Genomic DNA, 17,386 nt, shown 5'->3' with positions numbered 1-17,386 from the left:
CCAGGAAAATGACGAGATAATTCATTTGTCATCACTGATACAGTTCACACACAGGATGGGGGACAGGTGATGAGAAAACTGCATGGAGCTGAGAAGGCCATAACTGAGATGATCAGAAAACTCCCATGGAGGCAAGTCTATGAACATATAGATAGAATCCAGGGCAATACCTTTTCTTTCTTGCCCCTCAATGTGTTTTTTACATCTAGTCCTACTCATTCTTTTTTCTGATTTGTGACAGCAAGGGGATCCAGCTGCCCTTCACCCCCTATCACATGTTGTGTCACAGATCTCCCTGCCTAGAAGCAAACCTCCAACCTGTTGGAGCAGCATCCAGCACGTTTTCCTGTGCAGCATTTTAGCTTCCATCCAGCATTTTAGCTGCCAGTGCAGTGCCAGGGTCAAACACCAAGGAGGCCAGAGATGGTCCCTAGGAGGGTGTAGTTGTTCCCTTCTTCAGAGAGGAGATGGGACATTAAAACTCTGGGCTCAGGCTGCCCTTAGGGTTCAGCAGGGATGCCAGGCAGGGCTGTCCCAGCAGAGCAGAGCACATTAGGAGGGCTCCTTGCAGCATGTGTGGCCTGCTGAGCTGAGCTGGTGTGCTTGGAGGAGTTCTGCATTTTGCTCCTATCAAGACACCAAATGTGTCACCATTACAATTTCTCTGGTGATAACTACTGCTGTTGCAAGCACTCAGCAATCTGCCTCTGTGCTTTTGGCTGCCCCAGCAATTTCAGCTGCCTGGCCCAGCTGTGGAGAGCAAGAGGGAGTGATCCCTGTGTTTCCAGCCAGTTGGCAGTGAGGAGATTTGCAAATGTGCACTGGCCTTCAGCAGCAGCCAAAAGGAGCTGGGGACTGCCCAGGTGGCAGAGCAAAGGTGCTGCACAGGGTCTTGCTCTCAAGCACAGTGGAGAATCCCTCAGTGTCGTATATTATGAGTGAGCATAAACAGATTTAGGAAAGTCAAAATGCAAGGGGACCTTAGCTGCACTCCACACACCTCCTTTCCAGATTGAGCACTGCAGCTGGAGGCTGAGGCTCTGTTAGGAAGTGGGCAGGAAGGGTCTCACACTTGCCCTATCTAGGTGCAGACATAGATAGGGTGGGAACAGACCTTGTGCAAGATGAAATTTCCCCACCCCAGATTAAGAGGTAACATCTCATGCTTCATCTAGATTTTCTCTCACTGCTTTCTACTTGGATTTTTATTTTCTTTCCTGCTGCTTTTGTAGATCTGGGTGTCTGTGAAATAATATTCCAGCCAGTCTGGGGAGCTGTAGATGTTGGCTAATTAGTTCATAGGTTGTGCTCTTAGAATAACAAAGTTTCATCAGCGTCAGGCAATGTGATTTTTACCATTTTGGGGATAGGGAATTCACATCCATCTGCTCTGCTAGACATTTTTTGTGCCATATTCAACAGCTACAAAAGCACATATTTTCACTAGAATAATGATACTAAATTCTAATTAAAATGGAAACACACATCAGGAATCATCAGATTTTGTGGCATAAATATTAAATAGGATTTTCTTTAAAATAACCAAACCAGTCACATCTTAAGTGCTTAAAATGGGACATGTGATTTCAAAGTGCAGAGTGTTGATTAAAAAAAGAAAGGGGAAAACATTTTTACACTGGGAAGTGGATTGTGTGCCCTCTCCTACATTAATTTTCAATTTTGAATGCAAGGCAGATTAATATTAATTTATGTGTGGGGTCTGCCTGTACCATGCAACTTCTTTGTGCAGTTTAGAAATAATTATTATAGTTCAATATTTTCCATTCTGTCACACATTCATTCTTTACATTTCTTGGAGGTTTTTTTCCTTACCAGAACATAAGTGAACACTTCTGAGCTGCACACCACAGGGGACATACAATTTCAAAAAGGGCAGAGACAGATGGAAAAAGTGGAGTTTTAACCTTTACCAATGAGAATGTTTGTCCATTTAATAATAATAATGAAGAAGACACCCAACTCAGAAATATTTTCAGAAAATTGATGTCCCAACAGTAGCTTGCAGGACCCATGGGGCAGTGAAGAACTATTTTGTGACCAGCAGCAAAAGTAATGGCCTGAGAATCAAGCTGCCACTTGATAGCTGATACAGACAAAGGGCCAGTGCAAGGCTTAGGTTTCTTTGACCTGCTTCTTTACAATTAAAGAAGTCATTTTTTAATTATAAAAGACTATGAACTCAAATAAAACCGAGAAAAGGGTAAAAGGGAACAAAGATGGAAAAAGAAAGGCTAGGGAAAAGAGGGAAGCTCACTTCACTGTCACTAGAAGGATGTATGGAGAAATAAAGACATTTCTGCTGTCCCACTTGCCCATTTGCATGGCTCCCCTCTCTTTGCACAGCAAACATTCCTGAAGAATGGTTCCCTAACTTTGGTTTCTATTCCCTTCTCATTCTTGGGGTGGCCCTGGGTGAGGCTATAGTGTACCTGTTTCCAGCAATTAAAATAGCATTGTCTTGAACTGAATTTGTTAGCTCAGAACATGAGATACAATTGTCAGTGGAAGAAATGAGTCTCTTTTGTCTCTTCACTGTTGCCCCTTGCTGTCTTTCTGTTTCCAGTGGCATGACAGACTGTCCCAGCCTCAGTGACCTTACTGACAGACTGCAATGCTTTTCCCACTGCTGGGCAGTTTTTCAAACTGTGATCCTCCAGACAGAGTCTTACTTCAAGAAGCTGCAAAATGCTCACTCTCATCAAGCTCTAGAGGCAAGATCATCATCCCTGGAGGCCCAGTGATTTCTGGAGATTCACTGTGCCATGTGAGTCACTGGAGTGGGTTTGCTGGCCAGCAGCTTCTGCTGCTGTTTCTAGAGAGAGCTGTAAAGGCATCACAGCTTGGGCTGGAATCAGCACTTTCATGCCTGAGCCTTAAGGCCAAACCTGCAGCAAACTGCTGCGAATCCACCCCCAGCAAACACCTCTGGTTCCACCCCAGAGCACAGCCTTTGCACAGGTCCATCCTGATGGACATGTCAGGGTGTCTGTGGGAGCAAGCTGACAGCTTTGTAAGTACAGCCATCTCTGTGGGAGCTGCTAGAACATTTCCTCTTGTGTCCAGTTCTACTACTTTGGACTTCTGACGAGTGTGGTTTTTAAGAAGATGGTAGAAAAGACCTAGCCAGAGCTATTTCTTGTCCACCAAACCAAAGGTGAGAATGTATTTTCCTGTCCCTTACCACTTCCCATCTCTTACTAGATTTTTCCATTACATTCTTCCAGTAGATCTCCTTTCTCTCACTGTAGCCTTTTCAGCAGGATCCCTTACAGTCTGTCACCACCCACAAAATGCCCTTCCTTCCATAAGTCTCAGCTTGGTCTTCTCCTTTGATACAATTCATCTGACCTCTATTTATTAATATAAAATTAAAAGACATAACTAGCATTACATACTCACAGGAAGGCCTGTAAATTCTATTAAAACAACATAAAGTTGGAAAAAATATTGAAACAAAGAAAATAATTTAAATTAGTTACTTAAAAGGTTAGTGGAAGTGTGAAAAGATTTACTTTGGTTGTCCAATATTCGTCATTCATTTAATCAATTAATTTACTTCTCACAGCCAAAACACTGCCATTAAAAAGACTTACTCAGATGCTTTACCCTGTTCATATTGATTCATTTTCAGTGAAAATATCAATATCCTTGTATAGATCTAGACCTTAAAGTTACTTAATTATTGATTGAGAAACAGTTGCTCAGACTGAGAAGGCAGATTTCTGCTGTGTTCAACGATAATAAGAAACCAAGTTTTGCATGAACAGACATTGTAACCATCACTGTTCACTGTATTACTTGTCAGAGGGGAGCAGAAGTCTAACAAAATGACTTTTCTGTGACCTAGGGTGGTCAACACTTCCCATTTCATTCATCAACTATTGAAAACTAAATTAGGGAACTGTGTGCCTTTTTCAGTAATTGTTTCTTACTGTCACTCTGAAGACAGAATGAACTTTCCTGGTGAAAACTGCAGTAGTAAATAAAACATTTAAATCATGTTGCTTTTCTGGCAGCTTCTGAGCATCGTTTTGAAACATGAGGACTGTAATATGTTGAGATATAATTCATTTGAACATTTGGGGGTTTTGGTGGTTTGTGATTTCAGCTGAAACAACTGGTAGTAAATCTTTATAATCAGGAATTGGAAATTAACAAGTTTGGAATTTCATGTCAGATTCTATAGGTAATTTATTGGTTTGTAGGAAAATTTAATATTTTGAAATTATGGAGAGAAGGAAAAAAAAGGGGGAAAACCAGTTTATGTTGCCCATGATTGTAACTGAGGAGCATGAAATGAAACTGGACCCTAAGATTTCCTTGGGGTAAGGGGAAGGGGCTTCTTTCCTGCTGGGAATGAAAATGCGGTTGTTCTGTAGAGATTCTGAACAAAGACATGGCAGAATACCTAGACACAACCTAAGTCACCCAGTAGGACCCTGTAAATCTTAGCTTATTGTATTTCACAGCCATGGGCTAAAGGGTAAGTGGCACACACTGTGTCAGCCAAAGCTGGCTCAAAGCTGCTCAGCAAGGCTGGCAAACTTGGATGAGGGTTTGGGGCGAGGTAGCAGCCCAGCCCTGCATCCCATAGAAGGTGGTGGAGGGCAATGGAGCAGAGCTGGCTTCTGTCCCCAAGGGGTGTCTCCAACACAACATTGTGGAGTTGTTTCTTTGGTGGCAGCAGCACAACCCTGTATATCCAAATACCTGCTCTAGGGTAATCCAGGTACTGTCAAGGATCGGTTCCAATGACCATGGGTTTGCAAGTGTGGTGCCACAGGTTGCCATTTCTGTCCATGCCAGGAGGTGACCTGATGGCCAAAGCCTTAGAAATACAGAGACAATTCTCCTATATCAACCATGCCTTAACTCTGACCTGGGCCAAGAGCAGATATTTCTAAGGAGCTAAGAGATCATAGCATGAGCAATACAGAAGAGTCTGCCCATTGTGATTGGAGTGGGAAATAACAATCTTTAATTTGCAATATTAAGCCATAGTATGACTTGGGTTGGAAGGGACCTTAAAGATAACTAATTCCAAACCCTCTGCCCCACTAGATCAAGTTACTCAGGACTTCATCAGTTGTCATGATTTCCATCTCAAAAAAATCAGTTCTGGTTTTGTTTAATTAAAAAAAAAAAAAAAAAAAGTAGTGTATAAAAGACCACAGTTGATTGACTGTGAGCTGAGGATGTTTCCAGCAGAACAAAGCACCACCATTAGCATGGCTTCTCCCTGGATGGTCTGCAGTTTTAGAGGTTTGACAATATTGCATTCAGAGGCATGGCAACACGGATTTAGGTAAGAAAAAATGTAGTTTAATAACATTTCAAATAATTTGTTTGCCCTGCAGCATATATAACTACTACAGATAATAGCATATCAAAAATAGAAAAATATGAGAATAGATAGATTTATTCTGCTTTTGCATATTCTACGACTTTTTATGAAAAACAGAACCTTTAAAATAGAAAATTGCAAAGTTCTGAGGCATCAGATCCACACAACCTGATCTTGCATGAAATTATGCTGTTGTTCAAGTGTTAATACCCTCATAAAAAATCACTCTATGATAAAGGTATCTGTTTAAAATTGACATGTGTTCAGAGTAAGGCCAGATTACTCTACACTGAAAATCAGCCAAGGAGATGGTAGAACAGCTCTTTTCACAGGTAAGGAATCATAATTGTAAAACATAAAGATTAATTGCTTAAGACATACCCAGTATATCCATACATATCAGCCTATTTACAGTATATCTTCCTAGCAAATCCTCCATTTCAAGTGCCAGAACGAGAAACAGAGATCAAATCTGTGCTTTAATTTGTTTTGGGTTTGTAATGTCAATTTTCTATTGATTTTAATTACATGTCATTGAATTGTGTGTTGCAAATCTCTCCCTGTGGTTGCGGGAAGGGCGCAAGGCATTCTTTTAGGAGGATTGTACTCTACCACAACTGTTCTCCATATCCACTTCTGCCTGCACGTGCCTCTTTTCCCTGTGCAGTTCCTACACTGTGTGATGTGGTACTCTGGTCACCCTTTGTTAAGCAAAGGCATTACAAATATGACCTGTATGTTGGCATCTACATGGGTTTGAGGCAAAGGGAAATATCGTTGACAGGGCACACATAGGAGTTTCTTTTTAATCATGCCAGGGAAAACCACTCATTTTAATGAGGAATGTGCACTTTATTTTACCCTATACCAGGCATCAAAGAGGAAGCCTCCATGAGCATGTCAAGCACAGGAAGTAATTGGGTTTAGAGCAGTGTGTGGAAACTGCCTCAGCAAAATTTTCTTAGTCTTGATGATGACTTCTTGCTATTGCCGGTGTCTCTGGAGAGTATATAATTTTCTATTTTTGCATGCAAAGATGAGGAAAAAGTGATTGGAGACTTTAAAAGAAGGGACTAACAGTTAATGCCTGTATTCAATGAATTCTCAGTTATTCAGAGCTGGGAGGTAGATCCAAAGCACAAAGACTACTTCCTGCATGTGTCCATTTTTTCCATAATGCTCTAGGAGAAGCAAACCAGAGATTAATGGAAAGTTTACACTGCCTCACTTTTTTCAACATTGGCCAACTTGACAGAGATGGCCTGTTTCTGAAAGGAAACTAATTTCTTCATCATTAGCTGAAAAATCACTGCAGTGTCTCCTTCTTGTGTAACAACTGTACTCTGGTGACTCCCTGGGTAACCTGAAAAATAATTTGTTAAGGAAAATCTATGCAGAGAACAATCAGTTCAATTTACTAATTCTTACTTAGTCTTTATTTTGAAAACTCACAGAAGTTACTGAATTCCCATATGGTCCTTTTCCTGGCAGTATGTTGGTGATCCTGTGTCTTTGTTGGCTCTGATCAACACATGAAGCAGCAATGTCCATTCTTTCAGCAGTGATCCAGAAGTGAGAAAGCCCTGCAGAAGCCACTATGTTCTCCTAAAATCTTTCAGCAGCTGAATATTTTTTAAAAATCACAGGTGTCTAAACGAAGATTTCACATATAATGAAGTGGCTATGCTCCATGAACTTGGAAGGCAGTGGCTGCTTGGAAGCAAGATATTCTTAGGACCTGATTTACAGATAACCCAGGTATGGAAAACATGAGTCTATTGAGCATCTAACTTTAATGTGACTCCAAATGCTTATTTGTGTCCATGGGTACCTTACTCTGCACCTGATAGCATTCTGAGGCTGTGTATGAATTTTGAGCAAAGTCATGCATCTGCAGACAAGTCTTTAACATGTTTACTATTCATTACTATGATTAACATGTTTCAGCTAACATGATGGAGTTTTGCCTCAGATATCCTTGTTGCTGTTTTGGATGTTTTAAAGCTCACTGTTAAATCTTAAAAACCAAAAAACCCCACACTGAGTGAAACTGCTCAGCTCTCTGACTTAAGGAGAGAGAGTCTGATTTACACCAGCTGAGAATCTGATTGTTGCTTTTGAGCTATCGTAATTGCTTAAGTGAAACAGACAAAGTAATTGGTGCAAACTAATAGAACTGATGGAAAAAGATTCAGTGTTTGTCAATACCAACTATGCTATGGAGAATCTGATCAATGAATTAGTCTATCAATTAATTAGCCTAGGCAGAAAATGACTCCCTGTACTGTTAGTCCATGAAAAGATCAATAAAGTCAAATGTCTAATTTAGTGTTTCTCACGTAATGATTATATTAGGAGAAGAAGAATTTAAAAAGTATTTATATACTGTTTCAATTACAGTTCTCAAGTGCTCCATTAACAATAATATACCCAGATAGTCCTGTTAGAAAGATTAAAAGCACAAATTTCAGGATATTAATGCTGTAATGTTGTTTGTCCTCCTGTCTGTTCATGCGGCATCTTCAAGGGACTGATATTCTTACAAAGAAATAGTAGAGTGGTACCATGATCCCACTATGTTGAGCAACCATTTTGTCAGTTCCATGTGGGAAATTGTGGCAAGAACATCTGGCTTTTAGGGCAAATCCTTCATTTTGGCAGGCCCTAGACTGAGCCACCTCTCTGGGATGACTTTGGGAGTTCACAGCTGTTGTGTCATCATCAGAAACACACAGGGCAGAAAACTGAGAACTCAACCTTTTTCTGTTTTAATTGGCTGCAGTCTTATTATGTCTGCTAAGTGTGGCCTGGTCACTCACACTTTGAATTTTGCATATTTATAATTGACTTTACAGCAAAAATAGGCAAATACATCTTCTGTTACAATCTGGTAAAGTCCCTAATTATGAAGTCTTTAAAGTCTGGCTGTTTGCCCTGTAGTACAAAAGAGAAGCAGCCATTCTTGCTATCATGCACACAAATTTGATGGCTATGAATTTTAAAAGTATGCTTTGCACTACAGGAAAAAAAAAAGAGTTTTAGATATCTTTGTATAAAATGCAAGAAGTGATAATCATGTGGAAACTGAAGTAACTGCCTATTAGTCAGGCTTGGAGGCTGATGAAAGCAGATTTTGTGAAGGGGCACCAAAAAAATCCAGATTACCTGAAAATAAGATTTTACTGAAAGGAAAAATACGTTGCAGTAATCCTGTGATAATCTGCTGTGATGAATAATAAACATACAGCAAATATCAAAATAAGGCTATCTACAGTCAGTGAATAATTACTGCTTTGAGATGATCTGGGCTTTGGTGAACATGTAGATTACTTTTAATGTTGAAAATAACCTTTTACCTTTTTCAGTCTGTTTCCAGTCTACAATGTTATCTTTAAAAGCTTAGTCTTTTGCAGAACAATGATGTGTTACTTCATGTTTCATATTCAAGTATCAAATTTTCTATTAAAAATAGATTCAATTTTAAGTAACTAGTGATGAAATGTTCAATATGAGTTAGCTGGATGAAAAATTAATGTTGGCAGTACTCCTGTTTTGCAAGGATTAGCTGAACTGGCCAGAGTAAAATTTAAATGTGTCTGCTTTTGTCAGTTTCAGCATATTCTGCCTAAAACTTGCACTTTGTACAGGCTTTAAGGTATCAAAAATAAAATAATGCGTGCTTCAGTGTAGGGAATGGTCACTTCCAAGCTGTTGCACAACGAGTCATAGGAGATACTGTGCCCACCCCACTCTGTGTTCTCCAGAATGCCTAATTTTGAGACAGGCTCCCATGCATATTGTCACTGTGCAAACGTGGGGGTGTGTTACCTCTTTGCAGAAGATGCCTGAAGCCTCTCAGCAGATGAAGAATTGATGAAGAGGGAGTAAATATATTTAACCTATTTTTATATGGAAAACTCTTCTGGAGCAAAGGAGGTACAGACAGACAGACAATCCTTTCTTCCAAAATTCACAACATAGTGCTAGTGGTGAGTTCCTAAAATACAACATTTTTTCCAGGACTGACTGAGTCAGAATAGGGCAGTAAACTTCTGCTTACCTGGCTCACTTCCCTGATGAACGTCCCTAAAAGGGCTTTTCCCAATCCACACCCAACAGAGCATGGCATGCATTTCCTTACAGTGAATATCTGCAGGTTAAGAAAAACCCTATGACTTACATAGCCTCAATATCCCACAACAGTTCCTATAGCAATATATTAAGGCTGGAACTTTTTTTGGAGTGTGAAAGAGTTGGCTCCTTTGCACAACATTGCCAGCAGGACATTTTTAATGCATATGTGGCAGAGGTGCAGGTTTAGGGATCATTCTCTTATAATGGCCCTTTGTGAGGGTAACCCATATTTATTGCTGCCAAATCCTTAATTCACAGTGTCACTTATCCTGATGTGGATTATCTGGGTAAAATTTTAAGTGGTATTGAAGCCCCTGATGAGGGGACTACATTTTCTTAACAACCAACACACTGTAATGCAGATATAGACAGACAAAGTACAGATACTTCATTTATCATTTCTGCAGCTGCTGGTAGGTAACAGCAATCTTTACATAGATACTTCTGGAGACACCAACTTGCACGTGGAAAGATAAGAGCCTATTTTTAAAAAAAATTATCAGCAATCAGGTGAGAGAGAGATGATGGGGTTTTTGTGTGAATCAGGGTAAGAATCCAACTACATATGCCTAAAACCAGCCAGGAGGGCAGGCAATCTGGCTACAATCCCTGGTCACCCCCAGCACACATCTATAGATAGATGCACACATCTATCTGGCTTTTCACAAGAAAGGGATCTCATATCTAAGTAAAGAGATACCTTGAGAACTCATGCAGCACATTAACAGAAATCTAGTTTTCTCTATTAGTGGTCTTTTGCTTGGGTCTGGGACTTCCACTGCATAAAACAGTAGAATGCTCCTTCACCAGATCTGAGCAATCCCAGAGGTGGTTTAAGTAGCAATGCAAAGGAGTTCAGCTTTGATATTTAAAGCAGCCTGTGGCACTGCAGAGCTGGCAGCAGTGGGAAGGTGCATGTGATGCAAACAGTGGAAAACGTGGGTCCAGCTCCTTTCCTGCTCAGGAAGACTCACTGGTGTCACTGTCATGAGTTTGCACTGCAAGGAACTGGGATCCCACACTTGGTTCACCAAACCTTTCCAGTCTCTATTCATATTAAGGTAGCTCTCATGTCCCATTTATGGACAGGGAGCAGCTTGTGCTTGGCACTGACCATGAAACTCTGAGCCCCAAAGAGCTGATGGCTCTGTCTGCCAGCACACAAAGAGGGCAAGGGGACAAGGAAATGTGCTCAGCTCTGCTGGGACAAGAGAAAGCCCCAAAGCCTGCAGTCCTAAGCATGCTATCTCTCTAAACATCTGTCTCTGTTTTTGTGATAACAGGCTGAGTAGAGTTTTGTAAGGAAGAATTTGAAGATGAGTAAAGTAACTTTATTGCTGTTAATAGAGAACATTCTGCAACATGACCTACCACCTGGTAGAAACCAGAGAGTGAGTAATAATACCACAGATGGAGCAATCCTCTTGGTATTTATGATTTGGTTGGTTGGGTGGGTTTGGTTTGGTTTTTTTTTTCTGGGGGTGGGGGGGAGAGTTTTAATTCTTCTGTTTAAATTTAAAAGGGTTTAGAGAGTACAAAAGTCAGCAAGTACAGTTCTGTGTTCTTTTTCCTTAGATAATGCATTCATTCCAGCTAAATATGGGGACAAATGCCTGGGGCTATTGTTCAATCTCACGTAATATTGTTACAATAAGGAATTAGAAAAAAAAAATATGACAAAAGCATAGGCAGGCTATGGGTCATGCTATCTTTGGACTCCAGGATCTTTTTGAAAAATATGTGATGGCCTGTAGGGTCCCATGTGGCTTACCCCAGGTGGCACCAAGCCCCATGGGCTCTGCAGCCAGGTCTCCACCAGTGGGGGATCTCCATGCATTTGCGTCCCCATGGAAGCTGGCAAGGAGGCAGAGCCAGCTGCTGTGAGCAGTGCCCTGGTGCCTGTGCCTGGCCGTGCCCGTCTGGCCCAGCAGGAGCAGGAGGGAATGATGCCTTCCAGATCCAACTGGGAGCAAGGAGGACTAGTGCACACCAGCTGATAGGGCTGGCACAGCTTTTCTCACTAATGCTGAGTAAATCCCCAAAGGCTTTGGATGCCACTAAGCAACTAAAATTCTAGAGCTTGTCAGAGTCATCCCAATGATCCACATCTTTTGGTTCAGCAAAATGGGGCCTAGAAATGTTGTGAGAACAGGATCTCTGCACGGAGGCCCATAATTCTGCTTTCAGTCTTCTGGGGCAAGAACCAAGGTGAATAAAAATGGGAAATATTCACAGGGTGAGACATTTCTCTGTAATCACAGGACCTTTGCATAGAGTGTCATTTTTGATGCTGAAACTGCAAAACATTTGCCTTACATTTGCCTTGGTTCTGGTTGTGTTTTTTACTGAAATATACATCAGATGTTTCCTCCACTGTACTTCTTGCAAAAATAACAAGCTCTAAAGCTTGTCCAGCATGCTTCAGCAAACCAAGCAGTAACACTCACTGCACTGGACCATGACCATATGTACATGCGGGGCTGTCTTTTTTATTTTCCATTCCCATGTTCAGACAGTGTCACAATATCTTTGATACAAATGATTTCATTGACTTAATAGTTGATTGTGTACCACAGAAGTTTGCAATAGCCTCGGAGGTCATGTTTAATGACGCTGTTTTGCAGAGCCCAGCCAGAGTCTTCCACATGCACAGCTATCCTTGTGCTTTCAGCTGTACCATAATCCTCTTCTTGCCCTAGATAGCCCACAGCCTGCTAAGGGGATGAAACCTCAGGAGGGAGTGTCCACACAACCCCAGTGGGGACAGGGATCTTTCAGCCAAGTCAGTGGGTGCTTTTGCATTGCTTTGTGCCACTGGAGCTGGTAGAGTTTTTACACTTTTTTCTTTCACCCTTTTTCCCCATTCCTAGTGCTCAGATAACTCAAGCAGGATCTCATAGCTGCCACAGAAACAATCCTCATAACCTGTCATGATAGACAAAGAGGTGAACCTACTTTGTCCAGGGGCCTACATATTCCAAATCTAATGTCTAATCTACTAAATCAGCTCCTTGGTTAGCCTACAGTTGTAGGGAAAAGTAGGTGATTTAAGTGCTGATTTTTCATGTATTTCCTGCATTGAACTCTGTCTGGAGCTTGACAGCACACACTGGGGACACACAGAAAGGAAATTACTATAACATGGAGATGCTTGCTTATAAATGGTATAAAAATTACCTGGTTAAAACTGTGTTTAGGATTTCATGCAAAAGAGTCTTGAAGAGTCAATTAGACATGCACAAACTAACGAACTGCAAAAAAAGGCTTTCCCTCCATTAAATGCCTCTCCGTAATCATCAATATTCTTAAAAAGTGTAATGATTTCTTATCAGTGCTTGAATGAACCGTAAAACTACCTTTTGAAATATTGATATTTCCACAATTTTGAGCACAAGAATGTTTTCCCTTCTATATAGAAGCTGACGGGCCATTGACTTGCAGTATATTTTATGCCTGCTGGAGAACATACTGTATAATGCAAATAGGTGCTCACTTTGTAGCCTACATTTTTCCCTAACAGGTGTATAATGCTCCTTTGTTTCACATGCTTTAGCTTTTGATTTAAGGCTTAATCAAGGCATTCTCTGCATGGGGTGTTTTGTATGAATAAGGGTGATAGCTATCTTCATCTTTGAACCTGAAAGCAGAAATATTTCACAAATGGTTCATGCTCACATTTGTGAGGATGCTTTATCAACATCAGATCTAAGGGATTATCTTCATCTGGGCAAATCATGGCAGCTCAGTTAGTGTCAATGAGCTGCAGTGATTTTTGTAGTCGAGTTTCTGGCCCTGCAACACTTGGGGTCACAAAGGAAACAACAGCTACAGATGAGATATGTGAGTTATACTGAGCTGTCTTCTGCTACATTGGATTATAAGCACATTTGATTTCAGAACTAATGTCTACAGTTAAGTGTCCAGTTAAAGAAAAGTCAGTGGGACATTATTTTCTTCAGAAAATGCACTTCCATGGTCTCTGAAACTGCAGAATGCCCAGCTGACTTCTCCAACAACCCATATCAGTCAGAAAGAAATACAGAGCTGGCAGAAATTCAGAAAGAAATATAGAGGTGGCAGATTGATAGCTATGATATATAGTATTTCAATTTTTGCTTTACAAAGCACTCATGTGTGGTTTATTTAATGCCATGTTATATTCTAGATGAGAAAACAATTTAAGCGTGTAAGATGTCAAAAGAAAGCATTAAGTGATTTGAGATTTCTTTTAATTTCAAAGAAAAATTTACTTTTAATTTGGAAGGAAAGTAGATTATGAACCCTCCAAGTCCTGCAAACAGCAGATTTATCCCTCTCCAGCCTGCTCTGCTAATGATACCAAGTTGTCTCCCTGTGTGTTTTGGGTTGCTTGTTTGTTTTAAGGAAGAAACCATAAGTAACATCTCCAATTACTAAAAATCCATAACAATGGAAGCAAAGAAAATGATGATCTGTGCCAGGAGCCATCCCTCCCTGGTGTCTCAGTGCACCCTGTGCGTGCCCATGCCCTGGGGGTTCTGCCTCCATGCTGGGTGTGCCTGCCCCTGTGCCACAGCCCATGGGCTCCTGGCAGCTGCTGCTGCAGCTCCTGCAGAATGAGTAACCCAGAGGATTGGATTTAAAGTTACTCTTTGCTTTGTGCTCTGGCACAATGCTGTACCTCACTCCATGGTAAGCCTCTCAGGGCTGCAGTAGAGTTTCTGCTGTTGCCACCTTTACTGAACTTGCCCTGATATTTAAAATATATTTGAGGAAAACAGCTAATGCAGGAACATCTGTGTTTCTTACCCCAGTCTGGACTCAGGAAATCTGCCAGTTGCCTAGAATACTCATTTAATTGTAGATATACCTTTATCTCTAGTATGCCTTATAACTACATGACAGGAAAATGCAAATCCTTCACTATGCTACAATTTAACAGCAGGACTCACTGAAGCCTTACAATATTTATTAGATCTTCTATTTATTGTCAGTTGCCTCCTTTTAAGTATGGCATGGACACACACAGACTCCTACATTGTATTTTACTTATATCAGTAGGTGTGGATCATTTTCCAAAACTAGTAAAAAGGATTTTAAAAGGTGTCTGTCATCTGCAAAGCTTTTTATTATCCAGTGTCAGCCACTGGAAATTATGTACAAACTAAAGCAAATGGAACAAAAGTTAATTATCTAGTATGGCTATTGTTATTATGTAGAGGAGCCAGCCCCTATTGATTAATGAGTCAGTGTTATGTTTGCTCACAGGAATATTAATATCTTGTGCACAAGAGAAGTCATTAAAATGAGCAAGGAAGACCTTGACTTTAAACTTAAAGTGCACATTGCTCTAGTTATGTGAATCATTTTGTCAGGTATAGCATCATAGTCATAAATTATTGAAATACGTAGTTATTGTAAAGATAATTCACATAGCCTGTTTGAAATCAAACAAGTCAATACTCTTCCCATTATGTTCTTCACTGTTACAATTAGGAGACTTCAGGTGGACAAAAGAAGATTTAGGAGATAGGATAAGACTGGTGTGTGAGCCTTTGCCTCACCTAACCCCTCACAGCATGAGAAAACTGAATAATGCTGTGTCCATACTGAGCTGATGGAAAGTGTAGGGTGGGTCAAGAGAGAAATCTCATAAAGTGACTGCAGAGCACTCCAGATGGCCCAACAATAATTAGCAAGTAGGTATTAGGGTATATTTCAGAGTCCAGGTCCATCACATTCCCTCTTCAAATATTCCCAAAGCTACCAAGTTATGCACTGAAAAACCTACACTGCTATTTTTTGAAAATGTCTGTTATGGCATTATGAACATAATAACTGTTTACTGGAAATACAACTGAACCTGCTTTTGCATCATGCTAAGACCTCAAGCTTAAAAATCAAAATGGATCTCCAAAGGTGAGGCCCATGATTCATTTGCTAATGATATGTTACATCACTATGACAGAGCAGAGGGACATTTAGCTGAGAGTATATTTTATTGTATGCAATTTACATGCTATTATTGAGAGCAAGCCAAAAGCAGTCTTGGTACAAATGAGAATTTGGTGTCATGTAATTTCAAAAGAGAAAATATCAAAAGGGAATATAATTTAATTTTATTAATGTATAAGTAGAGGTAGGAAAAAAATGAAAACTAAAATATTGGAAATATTAAGCATTATTTTGAGGATTTTTTTGTAGGTATGTTGTAGGCAGTTCTCATTTCTGTAAAATGAAGGCATAAGTTTTAATCTACACATTGTGTTTCCTTAACTTCAATGCATTACTCATGTACTTCATGGTGAGCATATGTTGGGGTCTTGGCAGAAAGTATTGATCCATCCAGAATTAGAACCCTATCTTTGAAAAAATGGATCTGTGGGACCAAACCTGTATGAACTTTCCTGTGAGCCTCCACCAATCCCAGTGAGCACCAAGCCTCTCTCTTTCATCAGCATAACTCATTTCCACGACCAGCTGTTACCTTGTTTGGCTTGTTGTGACAGCAGAACAAGGGACTAATCTCCAGAAGCAGCTGATCAATAAGAAACTGTCTAAAGGAGAAGAACAGAAGCAGCCAGTGGTCTGGAAAACATAATCTACTTGGGAGGATTGAATGAGTGGTATAATTTGACCCAGAGAAAGTAACTAAGAAGGTGTAACAGACTTCAACAAATATGCAAACATTTATGGGAAGAAAAGAGGAAATTATTGTGCTGTGTGTTCAACCCCATTATTGTGCTGTTCTCAAGGGTGGACAGATCAAAGTGTAATCCATTTAAACTGTAGCAAGGAAGATGTCAATTAAGAATGCTTGGAGGTAGACTGCATGGTGAGGCTGAGGCGATTCATCCTCTGTTTCCTTTTGTGTTCCACTGTTTTAAAGCTTTTTCTTCATGCTGGTCCTGCAACAGAAGATGAGAATGGGTTGTAGGAGGAATATAGGCTGTCTAGAGAGTTGCAAGGTGCAGGGAATTTGGCCTCTTCATCCACTTCCCTCTCTGTTCTGGCAACCTCTTTAGCAGGGCCTGAGGCAATGTACAGCATTGCTCTTGCTGTGCCACGAGTCTGGATGTGGCTGAGCCAGAGAGCCTTGCAGGATACAAGAATTCAGCAGGGAGACACACAGGGCAGAGCAGGAATGATTTTTTTAACTGGAACCTCAGCCAAATGTCAACAGAATTTCGGGTAAGGCAGCAAAGCTGCTTCTGGCCAAGAGGATACCTCTCAGTGCAAGAGAATTCCCAGATGCAAACACAGGGAAGATGAGAATATCTCAAAGTAAAAGTTACAGAAATCCTCCATAATGGAGCCTAAATCCAGAGTATTGTACTCCTTCTGTTCTGGATCATGCCAGCATGGAGAGTTAGTGCTTCATCCTGAGTCTTGGCTGTGTGACCAGGTGTGTGTGTACCCAGCACCCACGAGAATTCTGCTGCTCCTGGGCCCCAGGACAGGCATCAGGATGGGCTGGGCTGGCACAGAGTTCACTGAAGGAGTCAGAAGTCTCAAGAGACAAAGTCTGCTCTTAATTAGTGTGGCCCACCTTACTGACCTCAATTTGTCCTAGCATTTCCCTGGCTGTTGATGAGCTACTGTCCAAAGAATTGTAAAACAAATGTTCCAGTGTCAGTCACAGTGCCATAAAAGATGACAGCATCTCAGAGGATACCTTTAATATTCTCAAACTATGTTATAGATACAATTTTTGTAATCTAATTAATAAATATTTTGAGTTGAATTAAGTCTGGCTGTAGCTTTTTTAGTCATGGGTGGGTTTTTGTTCTCACTCTGCTAACTTGCAAGGAGTAAAAGAAATCAAAACAGATATAATAGTTTCAATTAAACATCTTATTTTTTTGCATTTTAAAAAAATCTATCAAATTTGCACTTAAATGTTTTAAG

The 17,386-nt window shown here is 40.5% G+C and overlaps 1 long non-coding RNA gene across 1 annotated transcript in view; it reads left to right on the top strand.

Annotated features, from left to right (window-relative positions):
* Nucleotides 1-17,386, top strand: part of LOC129123530 (uncharacterized) — a 58,917-nt gene that overhangs the window by 26,505 nt on the left and 15,026 nt on the right. The window contains exons 13-16 of the long non-coding RNA XR_008534708.2: nt 2,585-3,175; nt 7,012-7,123; nt 9,204-9,354; nt 10,783-10,890. This is a non-coding gene — a long non-coding RNA (uncharacterized LOC129123530). The remainder of the gene's footprint in view (nt 1-2,584; nt 3,176-7,011; nt 7,124-9,203; nt 9,355-10,782; nt 10,891-17,386) is intronic.

This window comes from Agelaius phoeniceus, chromosome 8, assembly GCF_051311805.1.
Source record: "Agelaius phoeniceus isolate bAgePho1 chromosome 8, bAgePho1.hap1, whole genome shotgun sequence".
NCBI lineage: Eukaryota > Metazoa > Chordata > Aves > Passeriformes > Icteridae > Agelaius > Agelaius phoeniceus.
This window is presented reverse-complemented; position numbering and strand designations above follow the sequence as displayed.